The sequence below is a fragment of the Panicum virgatum genome, chromosome 7N, assembly GCF_016808335.1.
Source record: "Panicum virgatum strain AP13 chromosome 7N, P.virgatum_v5, whole genome shotgun sequence".
Classification (NCBI taxonomy): Eukaryota; Viridiplantae; Streptophyta; class Magnoliopsida; order Poales; family Poaceae; genus Panicum; species Panicum virgatum.
In genome coordinates, this window is record NC_053151.1 from 22,286,108 (window position 1) to 22,303,038 (window position 16,931).

Genomic DNA, 16,931 nt, shown 5'->3' on the forward strand with positions numbered 1-16,931 from the left:
CAGCGAGAAGAAGCAGCTGAAAATACGCATGGTATACACACCGGTTAAACCGATGTGCACAGGGGGCACCTCGTCGGTTTAACTGACGCGCAGAGCCTGCAGCAGCACAAACACTCACCGATTAAACTGGTGATGTTCAAAATGAACCCGTCGGTGCAACGACCCAGACGACTGAAACACAGCGATAAAATCTATACACCGGTTGATCCGATGCGACCCTCACCGGTGTAAATGAAAAAAGCCGGTGCAGTTCATCTGAGGGTTCACAAAACTGAAAACCAAGCACCGGTCTATCCGACGTGAGTGCACCGGTGCAATGTTGAAGCGCCGGTGCAGTTGTCCAGAGGATGACCAGAGCAGCCTGGGCAAGAACACGTGAACGCCGGTTAAACCGACGCAGAGGCACCGGTTTAACCGGTGAACACAGCTTTTTAACCCGCGCCCAGAACTGCCTTTTCAACCCGCCGCCTTTGGAAAAACTCGGTGATTGAAGGATCAAATCAAGTCCAAAGGAGCTCAAATTTTGGGGAGATGAAGATGATGACTTCAAGAGCACATCCCCAAAAGAGCTCAACGTAATTCTTCATGGATTAAGAGGAATCGAAGAGAATTGGAGCAAAAGTGGGGTTTTCTCAAGAACGTGAAACGCTCAAGAACGTCGATCCTAAGGAGCTCGTGAATCCTAGAAGTTTTGCACTAGGCAAGAGGGCATAGATTCACCACAAAGAGCTCTAAGAACCACCACGATCTCGTGCACACAAAGAATCAAAGCGGAATCAAAATTCAACACAAACAAGAGTGCACGGAGTATTGAATTGATACGAAATCGAGAAGCCCCGAGGACACAAGGAGGATAGGGCCTCCTTTCCCAATCGAATTCAATACATGGTCTCAAAAATCCATCTCCAAAAATCCTAATCCTAGAGAAGAAAGGAAGGAACAGAGAGGAGGAGAGGAGGGCGCCTGGATGAAGGGGCGGTTCAACTAGCTGCCAGGCAAGAGAGGGAAGAAAGAGAGAGAGAGAGAGAGGGTGAGTGGGGGAGAGATATTTATGCCCACTACCTCGAGAACTAAAAGACTAAACTACCCCTAGACTTAACTAGACACTAGAAAGCCCGTAGGGGCAAAACCGGAAAAAGATATAAGGACTCATCCGACGGCTGAGGTTCTTTCTTCGAGTTGAAGTCTTCTCCGCGATACTGCCGTGGGGATGAAGATCCGGTCCGCGGTTTTGGAGGGTCCGCGAAACCCGGGTAGGTGGCCGGTTTTGAGAAAACCGCCAAAACTCCACGCGCGGGAAGATTTCCGCCTCTACGCCGTGGCCCTGGACGTCGTTCCCGCCTCGGTCTTCTGACGGCCCTAGACGCCGCCCGACGCCCGTCACCTCCTCGCCCGTAGTGAGGCTCTAGACGCCGTCGACGCCCGTTCCTCCGCCAGTCCAGAGATCGACGCCCGTGCCTCCACGACTTGGCGTCTTCAACCACCGTCTGCCAGACTTGGTTTTGTGGCGCAAACCAAGAAACCCGCCATCCACCGGTGCTTGCGCCCTCGATCCAGGAGTGGACGCCACAGCTGCCGCCCGGCCCGAGCTCCGGTCCCGGCTACCCTTCACCGCTGTCCACCGCACGGTCCATCGGCCACAGCACCTCCACGACAGCTCTCCGTCGACACTCGACGCCCGTGTACCTGCAACCAAAGACCAAGCACACGATCACACCGCACGGTTGACAATTCACTCATCACAGCCAGGAGAAGGTGCTCAACATTCCTCACTTTCGTATTGTGCAGAAATGTTTCAGGCTATGACACCCTTCTACTTACAGCAAGAAAGGACTTCAAATCCTCCCCCATTTTTGGCAACTCAATTGAACTCTATGGCACTGAGAAAATATTTGAGACTGCCACAAATATTCACTCTACCATGGTGCCTTCTGTATATATACAGTGGGTTTCTGTCCCTCCGTCTATCGTTGTACACATTATTACTTAAGAGGTACACAAACAGCTGAAGTAGTACAAGATTCGATCAAATGACATAGGCAAACAATGTGATTAGATTCTCATTACAAAGGGTGATGCATTAAGAGGTCACTTCTCAATTGTTAGTTAACAAGTTGTTACTCCCTAAGTCCTTGTCAAGGGATTGAATGCACTTCTGTTCAGTTAATTCCACTATCTGTATTCATGGTATTACTGGCATAGTATGCATTTACATAACTTAAGTGGTACACAAACAGCTGCATCAGTACAAGTTTCGATCAAATGACATATGCAAAATGGCAAACAATGTGATTAGATTCCCATTACAAAGGGTGATGTATTACGAGGTCACTTCTCGATTGTAGTTAACAAGTTGTTACTCCCTATCAAGGGATTGAATGCACTTCTCAGTTAATTAAACTATCTGTTTTATGCTATTACTGGCAGTCTGGCATAGCATGCATTTACATAACTTTGTAAGGTGACAAATCTACTTTTGTAGTCTTTATGTTATTATTTGGGCGCATCTCATCTTTGAAAAATTGCCTCTCTTTTAGGGCTTCTTCAAAAGTGATGTCGTAGTTCATATGTTAGAGTTATGTTGTATACATATCCTCATCAGAGAAAGTCTGTATTTATCAGATTGCAGCATGCAAACTACAGTAAACTTTGTTTGAAGAAGAATTTACATATCAAGTTCAAAAACTCATGAGAACTAGTCGCCAAGATCTCTGTTTTATATCTATGCAATTCTCTAATCAGGTACTGGTTCCTCAAATACATGGATAATTCTTATATGAATTATGAAATAATTAAAAGTTCATCTCTCAAAGCTTAATCATTACTTCGTTGTTGCACTTCCAATTGGATTGGACTAAGTTGAACTCGTATGTTCAAAATATACTACAAATAAGATTTAAGGGGACAATATACTCTTGTTTCCATTTCAGAACGAAGTTATATGTTTCTTATGTGTGCAACCATTGTACTATACTAGGTGATTCTCCACGCTTTGCTGCGGGATTTTGAAAGAACTTTTTGATGAACTATGAACCAATGTGTTCCTTGGGATGATAGGACACTATATGTTGGAATGACGATTTCATGACAATGATGCTGCATATGGGAATGATTTACATCTAAGTTTATCTCTGAAAGGTTGTAATGACATGCTAATTTGGCAAGAGAATCAATAGTATGTTACATTGTCAACGTAGCCGATCTAATTTATATTCTGACTATCCCAGGCATGCACAATTGAATTTTTCAGTAACTACTTTCTTCCTCAACTATAGAAACATATTAAGTATAAATTTACATATCAATTCAGAGACAAACATTTATCTAGAGCTTCCTGGAATATCAGCTCCTATCGTCAGTGCAATAGAAAGTATGGAACCAAACCCTACGTTTGACACACATGTTTGTCAGGATTTTTTCCAGGTAAGTTTCCAACAACACACGTAAAAGAAAGGTCCAAGTGCTTCTTCAATGGACATGTGACGATCGCATTGTGTCATACTGTGATGACAGATTTTTCTATTGTGCACTTGTGCCAAATAGCATATTTCTAAAGAAAAACATAGACCCTGAAAATTTCTCTTTTTTTCAAAGCAAAAATAAAGCAGAGTATTTCCCAAGCAATAGTATCAAAAGAAAATGCTGTTTTCCAACATTTTGCAGACTCATCAGTCACAAACAGATTTCAATTCGTACAATTATAAGGCAGCATGTTAAGCATGACACAATCGCTATTTATTATTGTTTGGCACATGAACAACCTTCTGCAAATATGTAAAGAATCAACTTACTTGCAGGTGAATATGTTACTCAAGACACAGGTAGTCTTTGACAGCTACGTCTTCAGGTCTCCATTGCAAAATTTCTCACCTGATTAAGTTGCACATAAAAAGCAAAATTCAACATTTCTGAAATATACACTCAGCAAAAACTATACATAGTGTAGCTAGCAAGACTTAACTGCATGTTTACCTGCCAAAGTGAAGACTCCGTTCAAGTTCACTATGCATCAAACGATTCTCTATTCGATATATATTTATTTATTTGATCAGTGATCATACACAAAAATGATATACTCTTAATACTATCCACCATGGGAGGGGAGCGCTCAGCGCGCATGGAGCTTCTCCAAGCGACACGCGTCCCAGAAAAGTCACCCGACGCGGGCCATGGGCTACCGCTTTGGCTGTTTGCCCGCGGCACTCTCGCTGCCAGTGGGGCCGCGTGCCGCAGCACCTCTCGCCGCAACGCCTGTGCTCTGCCTGCAGGTGGGGACGCCTGCCGCACCACCTCCCCCGCGGCCCCTCGACTGCGACTGGGTCCCGCCGGTGGACCCGGGCCGAATCTCCACGGGAGACCACCCGTTCCCAACCCGCCCCCTTTGGCTGGCTGCGGAGGCGGAGTAGGGTTTGGGGGTTTGGGGAGGGCGAAATCGCGCCGGCGTTGGAGGAGTGCAGACGCAGTGCGGCGGGCGGCGGGCCCGACCGACGCTGCTGTGCTTCGGCCACGCGCCCTCACCGGCCGGAGGTCTTCGCCTGCACTGCCTTTGCTCTCTCTAGCTGCGCGGTAAGTTCCAGATCCGTTTCGTTCCTGATTCTCACCCTGAGTGTTCATGTTCACCTAATGCGCTTCCTCCTCTTTGTCGGTGCTGGTGTCGCAGTGGCAACCGGCTTGCGCTCTCCACGCGGCCGCTGTTTCCTCCGCCATCAGCTGCTTTTCCTAGGGTCTCTGAGACGGGTTCCTGCTGCTGCTTCCGCCGCTTCGGGTCTCCGAGGCGGGTTCGTCCTGCTGCTTCTGTTGCCCCCTGCGGTCCCTATTCGACCATTGCCTGTGCTGACAAGATCGGGTTCGTCCTGCTGCGCTTCGTCAGGTGCGTGCTCGCCCTGTTCTTTAATTTTGCGGTGTGCCCCTTATGGATCTTCGTTGCGTTTCCCGTCCTGGTCGTTGCTTGCAGTGTTGCCTGTGCTCCAGACTGTTGTGCCTGCTATTTATTTTCACGATATGCGCGTTGTAGATCTTCGATGCATTGTACTTGCAGATTGTAGATCTTTGCTGAGTACAGCTCGGATCGGGTAGAATCATCAGTCTTTTCTCGCGGAGTTTAATGGGCCTGTGTTTTTTGTTTTCCCGGTATGCAGATAGTAGATCTTACCTGCATTGTGCTTCCTGAATTATGGTTGCCTTGCTGTGAGGACCTTTATTCAAGTACAATCATCGGGTCCATCATAGTCCTTCGCTGCTGCACTGTGCTTTACCTGCCGAGAGTACCTTGATTCCAATAGAATTATCGGCCCTTTGTGCAGTGTTTAGTAGACCTGATGCCTGCCTGTTTGGGCAAGCAGTACAGTTGATGTGTCAGCGCATATAGATAGCCGAGTTCAGACCATATATGCAGTGATTGTATCAAAAAAAATGCTGCAGCTACCAAACTACCAGTCTTATCTCTGGTTGTGGTGTTCACACATTGCCAAGTCCACATATATATCAGCCCTTTTCCTGAAATTGAGGCTGCCTCTGACAGGAGATATCCTTTTGCTGTTAGAATTCTTTTAACCCAGCTATATTGTACCTGTTTAGATGGATGTTCCTGGCCCTTCTCGGCGCTTTGTAGGGAAGACGCCTCTTCCAATGCTAGAAATGTGCGTTCTAGGTGTCCTACGCAGGATTTGGTGCAATCACGTCGAAGGCGTCGTGAGGAGGCTGCTGCAGCCACTTTGGCTGCTCCTGCCTCTGCTGCCTCTGTTAGAAATGTAAGAGCGCGCCTGCCTCTGTCCAATGTTTCTTTGTGCGCACCTGCAGCTGCTGCTTCAGTTTTGAAATGTGTTTCTGCTGCTCCAAGACGGTACACAGTCCTCAGTGAGTTGGCCTCAATGGTTTCACCTTTTTTTTTCCTGATCTAGGTTCCTTGACATACATGATTGAAATGTTCCTTATATTTAGGAGACCATTTCTGTCCACGTGTGCCTGTAACCACTGCTCTGTAGAATAGAGCCTGAAGAATATCCAGGAATAGGAACAAGGCTCTCTTGAAACAAGGTTGGGTTTGTTTGGGTCACAGTGGCCCTTGCTTCTCAGATCTTTTTCCAGCTTTCAGTTCTCATCTTTACCGCTGCTAATGTGCAGGCTATTTCCCTTCAGATACTTTTACTGAACCTATAGTTGCCTTTCCCAGAGAATATGCCTCTCTGCTGAAAGGTATACCTCCCAAACCCTTTTTTCTCTTCCTTTACCAGCGTTCCCAGTCTGTTTCTCATGGCTGTCTGTCTTTGCCTCTTACCTTTTTGCTGTAGAAAATTATTCTGGTTGTTCTTACTATGGAGGCCCAGATTACGTTTGTCAGCACTGCAATGCTGTTTTCTGGTATCAAGAGTGTGTGCTTAGTCTAAGCTCCTACGCACAGAGGCGTATTGTGTACCATTCGTGTTGCCGTGGTGGCCATGTTTCCCTTCCAAAGCATCGGCCATTTCCTCCTCCTTTGTGTGATTTGATAAAGTTCAATGGAGGTCCTGCATCTAATAGTTTTATGAGGCTTATCAGACAGTGCAATTCTATGTTTGCTTTCACCTCATTAGGAGTAGACATTGACAGATCCATAAATACTGGTAGATGCCTCTATATATTTCGAATCAATGGGGTGGTTCATCATCGTATTGGTTCTTTAATTCTAGATGAAGGAAATAGACCTCAATATGCACAGTTGTATATTTATGACACTGCAAATGAGGTGCAGAATAGGCTTGCTATACATTCTTCTGATCATGGCGCTGACTCTGCCCCCAATGCTTAGATTGTTTAGTCTTTGATTTCTATGTTTGATCAGTGCAACCCTTTGGTTAAGCAATTCCACATGGCTCGAGATAGACTTCTTTCCCCTACTACTCCAGACGTGCGTATCAGACTTTTTGGCTCATCTAATACAAGTAAGGACAGGTATAGCTTGCCAGCGGTTAATGAATTGGCCGCGCTTCTTGTGGGAGATATGTCCTCTTCTCCGCATCCTTTTGATATAATTCAGGAGTCCCGCCAGGGAAGGTTTAAGCATGTGCCTCCTATGCATCCTGTTCTCATGGCCCTGCAATATCCAATTCTGTTTCCATATGGTGATGACAGTTACCAATTAGGTATAAAATTTAGAGCTGGTTCTAGACCATGTCGAGGTAAGCGGGCTGAAGTTAGCATGATGGAATTCCATTGCTATTACCAGCACTACCGTAGAGGTGAACCGAATCCAGTCATTTGTTCAGGCAGGCTTTCACAGCAATATGGTGTTAATGCCTTCTCATGTGTTGAGGCCAATAGACTTTCTTTCCACTATTTCAATCAGAACCTCCTTCGGACCAAAACATATCAGGGAATCTCTGATGCGCTTGCTAGAGGTGCATCTATGGGTAAGGATATAGGGGTTAAAACAGTGCTGCCGGCTTCATATCTAGGAAGCAGGCGCAATCTAAATCAAAACTATCATGATTGCATGGCCATTTCTAGAGCGTATGGCTCTCCCACTTTGTTCATGACTTTCACTTGCAATGCTAATTGGCCTGAAATAGAAGAGGCATTGAGGTCTGAGCCTGGACAAAAGCCTCCTGATCGCGCTGATATTACCAGCCGTGTATTCCACATGAAACTTCAGGAATATATAGAAGATATTAGAAGTGGTGAAGCCTATGGACCTGTCACAGCCTGTGAGAATTACCATTTCCTCATTGTCTTTTCGCTGTCTGTATATCAGATTCTTGCCGCATTATTGTTGCTTTCTTTGCCTGTAGTTGCTGATACTATAGAGTTCCAAAAAAGAGGCCTCCCTCATGCTCATATCCTTATTTGGCAATCTGATTGCAATCGCGAACCTTCAGTTGCCTTTGTGGACCAATTTATATCTGCAGAGCTGCCTGATCCAAACGAAGATCCGCTGGGATTTGTTCTGGTACAGGAATTCATGATGCATGGCCCTTGCGGTGACCTTGACCCAAAATGCCCATGTATGAAAGATGGAAAGTGTTCTAAGAGATTTCCTAAGACTTTCCAAGAACACACCACATTTGATAGTGATGGATTTCCTATTTATCGGTGGCGGGATACCGACGTGAAGGCCCGTAAAGGTGGTGTCGACCTTGACAACAGATGGGTTGTGCCACACAACCTTCAAATCCTCAAGAAATTTCAAGCACACATCAACGTAGAAGCCTGCAATCAGTCTTACCTTATAAAGTATCTTTTCAAGTACTGTAACAAAGGTGCTGTTGCTGCAAGGCTGGGTGTTGCTACAGACACTTCTGTGCCCATGGATACAAACACAGGCAGCAGTGAGGGTGTAGATGAGATTGCTGAATACATTAAGTCAAGATACCTTTCATGGTGTGAGGCGGTATGGTGGCTGCTTGGTTTCGAGATACATGAGAAATTCCCAGCAGTAGAGAGGCTGCATGTACACCTGCCTGGTATGAATATGGTTACTGTATCAGAAGAAGATGATTTGGAGGACGTTGTGAATGATCCTGATTCAAGTAAAAGTACATTGTCAGAATGATTTGTCGCTAATCAAAGATTCCCAGCCGCGTGCCAGTACACCTATTGTGAGTTCCCAAACTATTACACTTGGAACAACAAGGAGAAGGCCTGGGAGGGTCGTAGGCGAGGGACCAAAATAGGCCGGCTGCGTTTTATTCACCCGGGTGTGGGTGATGCATTCTACCTTAGGATGCTGCTTATGGTTGTTAGAGGTGCGACTAGCTACACAGATGTTAGGACCTACGAGGATATTGTATACAATACATTTCGAGAGGCCTGCCAAGCGCGTGGGCTCATTGGTGACGATAGTGAATGGGCATCTCTATTTGAGGAGGCTGTCCAGTGGGCGAACACATTCCAACTTAGGAGCATATTTATGACGGTTCTGGTATATTGTGATGTGGGCAATGTGAGAGCACTTTTTGATGCCTATTGGAAGTATATGGCCGAAGATATCAAATACAGGATGCGGAAAAATATTGGTAACCCTACCTACGCTGTTCCAGATGGTGTCCTGTTGTCCGGCCTATTGAGAGAACTGTCTTCGATGTTTTCCAACAATGGACTCTCTATATCTTCCTATGATCTGCCTCCACCTTCTGACCCCGCACATGACGAGGGTTCTAATAGACTAATTCTCGAAGAGCTATCATATGACAGGATTGTTTTGGCTGCGGAAGCAGTTTTCATGGCTTTAGCACTAACAGTGAACAGCGGGCTGTTTATGACGCTGTAGTACACAGTGTTTGTCAACGGCGGTCGTTTGTATACTTTATAGCTGGACATGGTGGCACAGGTAAGATGTTCCTATGGAGGACGATTCTTGCAAGACTGAGGTCTCAGGATCATATAGTTCTGGCCGTTGCGTCGTCAGGAGTTGCTGCTCTACTGATGCCTGGAGGTCGAACGGCACATTCGAGGTTAAAATACCACTAGACATACATGATAGAAGTATGTGCAGTATAGATAGAGGGACTATGCTAGCTGCTCTTTTATAGAAGACATCTCTCATTATCTGGGACGAAGCACCGATGACTCATAGATTTAGCTTTGAAGCATTTGACCGAACTCTTAGAGATCTATTCTCTGCCGATGAGCCTTCAAATGCAGCCAAACCCTTTGGTGGTCTGCCTTTACTACTAGGAGGGGATTTCAGACAAGTGCTTCCTGTCATTCAAGGGGCTGACCGTTCTCAAATATTGAATGCTTCCCTCATCAGATCACCTGTCTGGAAATATGTACACGTATTGAAATTAACAATTAACATGCGTCTCTCCAACCCAGCACTCAGCCCTATAGAGAAAGCACGTATGTCTGAATTTGCACAGTGGGTGTTAGATGTCGGTGAGGGTAAAGTTCCCACGCACAGAAAAGATGGAGAACCTGAAGATACCTGGATTAGTATGCCTCATGATATAGTTATGTTACTAGAAGGTGATAAAATCCTGGCAGTTATTGATGCTGTTTACAGTGATTTTGACAACTCTTTCTCTTCTGTGCCTTACCTAGCACAGAGGTGTATAGTCTGTCCTGTGAACACGGTTGTTGATGAGCTGAACGAAATTATGGTAGATAAGAGTGCCTGGTGATTGTAAAGAATATAGGAGTTTTGATCAGATCGCAAACTCGATAGAGATGCCATCTGACTACGAACTGTTATACCCACCTGAAGTACTCAACTCTATAGTACTCAACAACTACCCGCAGCATTGCCTCTTGCTGAAGGTTGGTATTCCTGTGGTTCTCCTGCGAAACATTGACCAGGCTCAAGGCCTTTGCAATGGAACAAGGCTGCTGATTAGGAGACTAGGCGATCGCATACTAGAGGCTGAAATCATGACTGGAACCCACATTGGTGCGATGGTAGGGATACCCAGAATAGTGCTCAATGGCACAAGCCCACGTTGGCCTTTCACGTTACAGCGGCGTCAATTTCCCGTTAGAGTTTGCTATGCCATGACAATAAACAAGTGCCAGGGCCAGATGCTGAAACAAGTAGGTGTCTATTTACGGGAACCAGTTTTCACTCATGGACAGTTATATGTTGCCATCTCGAGGGTCACATCACGCGAAGGTTTGAAAGTGGTTATCGAAGATGAAAAAGGCGCCGCTGCAGCAACCACTAAAAATATTGTTTATAGGGAAATCTTGGACTCTGTGTAGTTCCTGTCTGCAGATAGTCTGCATATTTTGTCTCCTATGTATATTCAGTAATGTTACCATAATGTGTTGTACAGAAACTCCAGCTGCTCTTTCCAAATATTTCTCAGTGTTCTAAGCCCATGAATGACTTGCCTACGCAGTTTGACTTACACTGTGCAGTTATTTCCCCTTTTCAGTTCTAACTGTTTTCTGCAAACTGTGAATGTAGGATGGCCTGCATCCTGCTGAAGAAGGTTTGCCCAGATCATTCTCACTGGAAAGTCACTGTAAGAACAGTTCGGTTTTATGAAAAGTGGACAAATGAACAGCCGCCCAAACTGTCAAGGTTTGAATTCATCATGCTCGATGAGGAGGTATAGTCCGCTATGCGCAGCAGAAATGCTTTTTTGTAGTTTCCCGTGCACATTTCATTGTATTAGTGCTGAATTTCTATGTTCAGAGTGTGGCCATGGAAGCTGTAATCCCATCAAAATGGATTGAGGAGCACAGGCCCAGACTTATAGAAGGCAGGGTGTACACAATACACTACTTTGAGGTTTGCAATGCAAGAGCAATCTACCGCCCTGTTGATCACCCATACTTGGCCCGCTTCACCAAACACACCAGGATCACTCAGGTCAATACAGAGCCTCCAAAGTTCCCACTCTATGCATGTTCCATCACGCCATTCCCAGTGCTCCGTGCTAGAGTGGGTACCAGAGAACAGATGTCAGGTCTGATATGCTACTTCTATTTCCAGACCACATTGTTTTTGTGCATTCCTCACATGCTAACACACTGGCCAATGTTTGCCAATTTGCAGATGCTATGGGCCTTTTTACGTATGACAAAGCAATCAACAAAACATGGAGTGCAATCATTAGTCAATGTTCACATCACAGATGGCAGGTAACCTCGCCCGATTCAGACCATGTTTTTTTATAGACACAAACTTTATGTTGGACTGTGTCCATGAATAGCACTTCATTATATAATTCCTGCTACAACTTCTTATTTTCTAGAGATACAGCTATACTTGCTCTTTGGGGTGCGCACGCAGAGAAGTTTAATGCAGAGGTCCTCATAGAAATGAGCAAAAATAATCCTGTCATCCTTCTTTTTGTTGGTGTCACTTCAAACACTTTTGATGGTATGTAACTTTGCTGTTGTACCAACAATTAACTTGAACTTGCCAACTATCTAGACTTATGATATCAAATAAGGTCGCCTCACGCTTCAGTGCTCCACAACATGCACTTGGTATGTGAATCCTAATCTGCCAGAGGCGTCGCTCCTGCAACAGAGGTAACTTCCAGAATTATTTGTGAAGCCACTGTAAATCTGTAGCAATACAAAATATGCGAAACACAGCTGATGATTACATGCAAAAAACAGTTTTGGAAGTGCTGCTGGTCAGGCATACTGGATAGGTGAGGAATATGACAATCATCCACAGACTACAACTGTTGCCGAACTTTCAACCATCGACAATCCACACGAGGCAGAGGCATGTTTCCCACGCAAAAGAATTAAGTTCATTTTTCTTATTGCAGTACACCGACTGATTGCCACTTCCTTCTAAACAGGGTAACAAGTACAGAGTGACAGCAAGGATAGGAATTGGTCCCAAACGAACAGTGGTGGTATTTGGCGTGCAGCAAATGCAAGAGGACCACAAGGGCCTATGGAGATAGCTACAAATGCTACGACCCTACGTGCACTGGCACAGGCGCCATTCCAAGGTACATAACCGTGATATTCATTTCCCGTATCACTTCCAATGTCTGTGCCATTGAAACTGTGATGAGTAGACAAAACACTGTCACAACTTAGGTACAAAATTCCTTTCCTTGCAATTGATCCAGAGGCTGGCTCAAGTACCGAAGACAAGACAATAGAAACTATCTGCTTCGGAGCAGTTGCGGATGAAATGGTCGGATTACCAGCTGACAACCTTATCAGTCTTACCTCAAATGTTCAGGGATATGTTCCTGAACAGATCAAAAGAATGTACGGTGCCAAGTATGACTTAAGCCCGAGTGTGCCGAGAGGTGCTGTGCGATTTGGAAGAACAACTTTTAGAATTGATGCTTTTATGAGAATTGATGAGGTTGATGAACAAGTGATTCCTGAAGTGCCGCCGGGTATGTGCCTTCCTCTGTTTAGACAACGGTTTTTTGGGTCACTATAAAATGCTGGATACCAAATGAACTTGCATTTTTCCAACAGCGGTCACCATAGTGCCTGCTTCTGGAGTAGACAACCAACCTTCTGTTTCACTGCACACCAGCCAAGGTGACACAACAAAGAAAGATGCCTGTACACCTGCTAAGGTACGACACGGGCTCAATTCAGCAAAGCTATGATATGCCTGCTGTCTTTGTAAACTCATAATGGATTAATGGCCTATATAGGATGCCCTGGACAGTGCTGGAATGCTTCCGCCTAACACACCCGCGGCACCCAAGGTCCACCGTCCTTCCAAACTCCCGCTCCTATGGTTTTCATGGTCAGTGAGCTCACCTCCAGTTGCTAAAATCATAACCAATGAAGGAAAAGCTTGGCATTGCTCTGACCAGTACAGGAGGGGGCCTTGAGGATAGTGATTGTGAGAGCAGGTGACTTCTTTCCCATCTCATTTGTAGAATACTTACCATCTGAGAAAAGCTCTTAATTGATTTGTGCTTTTGTTTTTCAGCATGCCTTCAGACAAGAAGCCACGTGCAGCTAGGAAACTATCCATGACATTCAATGAAGACGATGAGTAGCCAAGTTACCGTGCTAATGTGGAGCAATGCTACCGCTGAGAGTTGTGTGTAACCCATGAACTAAATTGTATGTGAACCTTGTGAGCCAAACTCAGATTGCCAATAACTCAGCCTATCTGATATGCTGCCATACTGCCTCTTTTGCGCTCAACTATCTGTAGCATTATATGCCAGGACTGCAGTGTTTGTAATATGGATTTAGAATTTGACTTCTTATTAGTTATGGTCATAGTGTCGCATAAATGTGCTGCACCGTCGTCATCCTGCACTCGAGAGCCCAGTACTCTATCCAAACAATAGCGTATTTTTCTTTTTTATATTAAAAAAATAAAAATTTCAAAAATATATGTCTGTTTTGAAAATTTTCGAAAATACCCCCCGGTTGCCCGGCCCAGGGGCGACAGGGGTCCTGTCGCCCAAGGAACGGGTGACAAGACCTTAATATAATTTTTTTTAATTTGCAAAGAAGTCCCTGGCCGGGGGTGTGTGGAGGGAGGGGGGCCTGTCGCCCCCCCCACGGGCGACAGCCCCCCCATGGGTGACAGGGGTTTCCCACCCTATATAAACCCTGACCTCCATTCCCTTCTCATTTGAGCCCAAAAATTGCACCAAAAATTCAAAAAAAAAAGAGAGGGGTGAGGAGAAGAAAAGCGGCGAAGCTCTGCTGAATTCCGCACTTGTGATCTACCGGTAATTTCCGTATGAATCCGTTGATATTGTATAACAATTTAATTTAATTAGCGGATTAGCTCAATTAGATTTGGTGCTTTAGAACACTCGTTTAGTATTACAATTTCAATACTATTAACAGACTTGTTTTTAAATTAATTATGAATTAGAATAGAATTATGACAGTACCTTATTGATATTGCAGCATAAGGTAATGGCTGCCTCCAATTATGGAGGATTTTCATGGACCGAAGAAAAATTTAGTATAATACTTGATATCATGACCCATCTTGTTATCAGTAAGAAGTTGGATCTGTTAGCGGATGGTACGATAGAGATGGTGTTGTCCAAAGTAGTAGAGTTTAAAGATTTCACATTATTTCGAGGTATTACAACGCATGATGTAAAGGGACACCTGCTAGAACATCGGAAGATATACATGAGAGTATGTGAACTAGCGAATCATCCTAATATCATTGGATTCTTACAAAGTTCTTGTAAGATATGGATGCGGCCAGAGGTGTATGAGATGCACATTAAGGTAACTCTCATTCAGTTCTAATCCCGTCCGTCATTTGGAATCCATATGTATGAAACAGGAACATTGTTGTTTAATTATATGTTAGGATTACCCCGAGGACACGGAGTTGATTAACAAATCGATACCAAATTTCCGTAAATTGGTATGTATCTTCGGTGGACTTATGCCGCAAACTAGGTGAAGGAGGTGGAGAAGATCTTCGGGTGATAGTACTTGGCCTCCACAAGAACAGATGACCGGAGGTTCATCAAGTCATGCTGCAGCACCTCAAGCACCAAGTTGTGTTAACTTGGATGACGACATGGATGACTTCATGCCCCCCAAACCATGGCCTCCAACACATGATGTTCCTTCCCCGGTATATGAACCTAGATCCAGAAAAGAGAGAAAGGGAAAGGGAAGAGGTTTGTCAAGTCACGCTGCAGCATCTCAAGCACCAACTTGTGTTAACTGGGATGACGATATGGATGACTTTATGCCCCCAAACCATGGCCTCCAACACTTGATGTTCCTCCCCCTGTACATGAACGTAGATCCAGAAAAGAGAGAAAGGGAAAGGCAAGAGGTTCGTCGAGCCATACTACATCACCTGTAGCACCACCATCTGTCAACTAGGATGACGACCTAGATGGTTTCATGCCATGATGTATAACATATGATGTTCATCGGTTCAAGATGTATTCACATTTAGTATTGTTAATGTTGTATTATGCTTGTATGTATGTCTCGTACCTAACTTGCATTTACTGGACATGTACATGCCTAGACTCTGCACATGCCGCAATGAGATGCGAGCATGGCAAATGCAATAACTTAGGCTTCATGCAGGAGCAGAAGGCTTTGCCATCTACTGTAATCAAACTCTCCTGTACCACCCTATCTCTACGGATACCACGACCAGTTCTATCCTTGCATAGAGCCTCAAATCTATGCTCCATTGTACCTGTCGATATGACGCGGTGCAGTTTGGCCTTTTCAATCTTCTGTTGCATATATTGTGTCATTCTTGTGCAAATCTGAATTTGGGGGTTGCTGATGTTTATGCTTGCAGCCAAGTAACGCTCTCTGAAATACTTCATGCACCCATACATGATGAACTCAACAATTCCCACAAGAGGAAAGGCACGACAAGAACGCATAACCATATTGAAACACTCTGCATGGTTCGTTGTCTGAATACCATACCGTATTCCGTTGGTATCATAAAGGAATGACCATTTCTCCTTAGGTGCACCTTGAATCCAGTGTGAAAATGGCTTCTCAATTGAATCCCTAGCCTCTGCAGCAGGACTCGTGCTTGTTCCTGATGCCCTTACCTTCACTAGCTCTGCTGTCAACTGATCAAGCATCTGTTATAATGCATTGAATTTTCTCTGTTGATTTTGGGTGCACAACCTCTTAAAGATGTTCTTAAGATCCTTGTTCTTGAAGTGGACATAGAAGTTTGCACCCATATGCCTATTGCACCACCTGTTTTGGACATCGGGCCACAATGGAGGCGTTGTCGCAGTTTGGTCTTCTGCCTCCATCTCGTTCACAATGCTATGTATCATCTCTCCCTCATCAGCAAGGCCGTGTGGTCCGATGTTTTGGTTCTCTATCTCTTCTGACTCATCTTGCTCAACATAGTTGGTCTCTCTTCGAATATTCGGAGTTGCTTGATCTGCACCATGTTGGATTTCATTTTGTGTCTTCTCCCGGATTTGAACAAGAATGGCCAGAGGCCACACACGCTCTAGAGCTGCTTGCATGTACTTCTGCCAGTCATCAGTGCTGTGTATCATCATCAATTATCATAAATCACTTTCTACCTCCCAATTAACAAGAGACTGGACGGTCATCACATGTGTCTCCGGATCAACACAGAACCCACGCTGCAGCCACTTACATATGGAACCAAAACTCCTCTCCAGAGGTTTATCTATGGCGCTAGATGTGCACTTAAAGGCAGAAAGGTCTACTCCATTTGGTCCATACAAAACATTGTAGTCACCAAAAAATACTTGAAACTGCATCTTGCTCGACATATCTGTATATCATATAATACTTATCGAGTTATACTCTTTACTTCACTACCTTATTCAATAATCCGTAAAAACTAAGTATGGATTTCAACTACAACATATAAGTATTCATAACTACGTGATGACACTCAAATTCTATACTGCATATGCGAAATTCTATTCTAAATCGTAATTAATTTATAAACACGTCTCTAATAGTACTGCAATTGTAATAATAAACGCGTAGTACTAATTTTCTAAACTAATTTACTACTACGTAACTAAAGTATTATTAAACTC